Genomic DNA, 4,296 nt, shown 5'->3' with positions numbered 1-4,296 from the left:
TGTAATAAATATGCTGCTGCTCTTCTGCTTTACTGGACATGAAGATGATAGAAAATCTACAAGCTAAAATTAAAAACACACCATCTAAGATAAATGTTGCAATAAATTAAAAAGTTATGTCTTCTCTCTCACAATGGGACTTACTTTTGCAGATGCACATGACAAGTTCATGATAAAAAAAATAAATAACTTTTTCAAAATGGCAGCTTTTCTGCGTTTTTTTAGATCTCCATTGCTACCATTTTATCTTTGGGTTACCTGCTGGTGACGAACTAATCTATAAATCTATAGAAGTTTTAGAAGAATTGACATAAGCAAGCTTTCTCGATTCCTTGGCAACACATTTTTTGCTAACCACCTCCATAAATCATGTCATATAACATGTTATCATTTTGTTCAGCTTGAGCCAGGTATTCATGGATTAAATTGTCACAATATTTCAGGAAAAAAAAAAGTGTGTGCAGGTAAATGCCACGCAGTTTAAAATCTACAACTTCTAACATCACCTTCCCAATGATGCTCGAGATGAGGCGATACGTTGAAATTTGTAGGTGACACTAAAGATTTTTTTTTAAGATGGCAGTCTCTTCCAAAGGTGGGAATTGTAGACTTAATCTTGTGGAAACTTTATTTCTTGTGGGAAAATGGAAAAATTTTACATTTAGTCACAAAATGGCTGCCAAGTACTGAGGTCATCCCATAATAATTTCAAAACTTTTGGACACCCCAGCACGTGTGTCTTAGTTTTGATTTAAAAATATGTGTTTTGAGCCCCATAAGAGATTTGACCAAATCAATCTTTTTGACCATTCGGTGTGCTGTGATGTCATCTTTTTCTGGGAGGGGGTGAATGGGGGATCTCTGCTATTGCCAAAATACATTTTTGCCAGGTACCAGGTGTGGTCAGTGTTTGAGCATGTGGTGGGGAGCAAAGTTTTGCTCAAAGACGTAAAAGAAGATGGAAAAGTGATTGGTGTGTCTGTGTGTTTTTTCTTGGTGCTTCACACTGTTTGTCTGTTTGGGCTCATTATTTTCCTTTGAGGACTTTTTTACATTTTGTGTTTTTTTTTCTTTGTTGCAAAAACAAAATTGAGTTGTCCTTGAAGTAAATACTACTGGCCATCATAAAACTGAAAAAAACACAAAGCTGCACAATTGCACTTTTTAGTTTGACCTTCTGGGTCAAGAAAGAAAAAAATACTCATTCTAGTAGTACCTCTATATTGTTTTTTTACCTATGGGATGTTGAAAAAAAAAAGAAAACCACTTTTTATATGAAATTTTTAATTCTAACCACTCCAACCACTTTGAGAGATTTGCAATTGATTTGAAACATAGCATTTATATAAGAACAACTTATTTTATTCTGAAGCACATACTTAATGCACATGTTTAAACTTAATTGGAAACGAAGTGGTTAAAGTTATCATTTGGATTTTTTTTTTTTTTTTACTTTACTGCATTCCCTCCTGTTGCTGGCCACTTAGCACAGATTGCATCCCACTTCTGACACCACTTGTAACTGAGTGGCCCAAAGCAGCTGTGCTAAAGTGACCAGTCTGAGTCTTTTATAAGTTCAAAGGATTTTATTTTCACCAGCCAGAGTTTCTAACATTTAACTCCATTCACACCTTTCTCCCCCCAACAAACACTTGTGCTTATATAGCCTCACCTCAGTTGGTTCAAACCACAGCAAAAGGAATGCTGGGGCTTTTAGCATCAACTGAGCAACTATTTCATTCAAATAGTTTCATCTGAATATTCAAAATGGCTGCCAAGCATCTTAACAAACATCTGTTTAATCATTACCTGATGAGGAAGTGGGTAAGCAAAGCAGGACTTAAATAAATACTCAATGAACAGGTAAAGATATAAATGCAAATTTGTCATAATGTGAACAGAAGAAGGGACCAATGAGCTGCAGGAGAAATTCTCAAGAATTAATTTTAGAGCTCTTTTTGTGAGACTAGTTGAGTGAACTTCAAGATGAAATGCAGCTCCAAATTGAAACCTTTCATTTGAGTCTCTGGGACAGGCTTTGGGTCCTAAGACCATTTGTCGTTTGTCAATCTGTGTAGTTACCTGGATAACCATAAGAAAACACAGATGATAGTTGTTGCCAGAACTGCACTTAGCTTCCAATCCTATTATAGTACTTTGGCCAGGGCTCCAAGTACACCGCCTCCAGGTACAGACTTGAACACAAGCCAATAAGAACACAAGTAAAGCAAAAACGGGACAGAAAAAGATGGAAAAGAAAACAAAGAGACGCAGATGGAGGTTAGCTTAAAGGAAGTTGGGGAATGCAATCAGGTTGGAGGATACAAAGGATTTGAGCAAACCAGTGCTGCTTATACTGACTTGAATCCCAAGATTGTCTCCCCTTTCAAACTGTGACCTTGGGCCTCGCAGTTCACACGAACACTTGGCTCCTATCAGCTGTGGCTCATTGGATGAAGCGTAATAGATCGAGGGAACAGACGCTGGTTTATGACAGAAACAAATGGCGCCGCAGCACAATGCATGGGCTGCTGAGGATGATGGCTCCATGCTGCGACTGAATTAACAGCAGAGAAGGAATCTCAGCCCTCTGCTCTTCACATATCTTCAAAACCAAAAACACCCACCGGTATATGTGTCTGGGCTGACTCATATTTTTTGAGTAGTTTCCCGTGGTCAATGCTAACTTCCTGTCTTAACTTCATTCAATATTTTTCCAGTTTCACATTTGGTTTCCACTGCAGGATTAAAAACGTTTAGTCTTTGAATTTACTGATTTTTTGTGTCTGTAAAAATAACCTGCTACATTCAATGTATAACATTTAGCTTATTCCAAAAATGTATCTGTGTAATTTTGGACTTAGCTATAAAACTGCATATTTTTAGCTCTGCACCATTTCTTCTCATTCTTCCTCATTATTTAAAAGCAAATCAATTTTGAAGAAGTTACTTATCATTAGCATTAAAAGTAGTATTTTTAGCACTGCCCAGCATTACTTTAGGTCTTTTATTAAACTGTTTCATTCCTTGTATGTCTAATTCAGCATGTAGCATGTGGTTTAACTCTTCAGCATTATTTAGCTTTCAGCTAAAGTATTTAACACATACAGTAAATATTATTTGTTTTTTAATATTTTAAAAAGGAATATAGCTCTTTAGCATGTTTAATCTAGAGAAACTTTAGCTAGTTCTGTATTAAGTCTAGTTTTAGATTCCTTATGATATTACTCCTTATATTTTTTACAAACTGTATTAATAATTTTGTATTTAAGGACCCGTAAAACTTACATTTCTGGGTATTTTCTTATTCAAATCGTTGTAAATCAGGAGAAGATGAAAACGTTTTGTTTAAAAAAGCTTCTAGATGTGATGTAGAACCTACAATGAGCAGAAAGCTACAAGCTCCCTGCTCATCCACTTTGATGTATCCACTTGCAGATAAAGTAATCTTAAGTAATCTTCATAAAGGTATTATGTACCCTCATGCTTTCTTTTTCCTCTCTAAAAGAGCAATGAAAACCATCTGAACTCAAACAGTTCTAAAACTTTTCTTGTATGTCAACTAATTAAAGTACATGTAATGTTAGTAATAATGTTAATGTAAGTTACCAGTCTGTCTTTTGTCTGGTAAAAACAGGATCTTAATTTGCCAAAAATGTTTCCTTGTCAAGGAAGAAATGCACATTTTCTTAAGTTTCAGCCTATTGTGATGAAAATTCTTGCAGACTTTTAAAAACGTGTCTTCAGATTTGCACGGAATAACCTTAAAGTTACACTCCAATTGTCTTTGATGTATTGTAAAAGCGTTGCAAGTGTTCTTTTAATTATGATTGATTGATTATATTGACTGTTTTTTGGCAAAAAATTTTTTTAAAACGTATCGTTTTTGATGACATAATTTCTGCAGAATAGTAGGAGGTCAATAAAAATTTGCCTCTGAGTTGTGGGCGGGACTATTGGCACTGAGTAAGCCCGCACCCACTCCTGTCATCCCCGTGGCCCAGCAAATTTTATGATGCCACAAATACGCTCTTTTTCAAGCAGCATTTTTTTGTCTACTCCTGATTCACAGTGATTTGAGTAAGGACACACTTAAAGGGTAACCAAATCCTAAATTAACTTTTTTTGGCTCTTGATCTCTATAAATGGGGATTTAAAAGTGCTGTCTGTTGGTCACAGCCACATTTTTGACAAATTGAAATAAAACTGTTTCATTCTTACAATTATGGTCAAAAACCGTCTGTGTGCTGCCCCCTAGAGGTTGAGGTAATGAGGTATTGTGGTAAAGTGGAACAG

Source organism: Oryzias melastigma, linkage group LG4, assembly GCF_002922805.2.
Source record: "Oryzias melastigma strain HK-1 linkage group LG4, ASM292280v2, whole genome shotgun sequence".
Lineage (NCBI taxonomy): Eukaryota > Metazoa > Chordata > Actinopteri > Beloniformes > Adrianichthyidae > Oryzias > Oryzias melastigma.
This window is presented reverse-complemented; position numbering follows the sequence as displayed.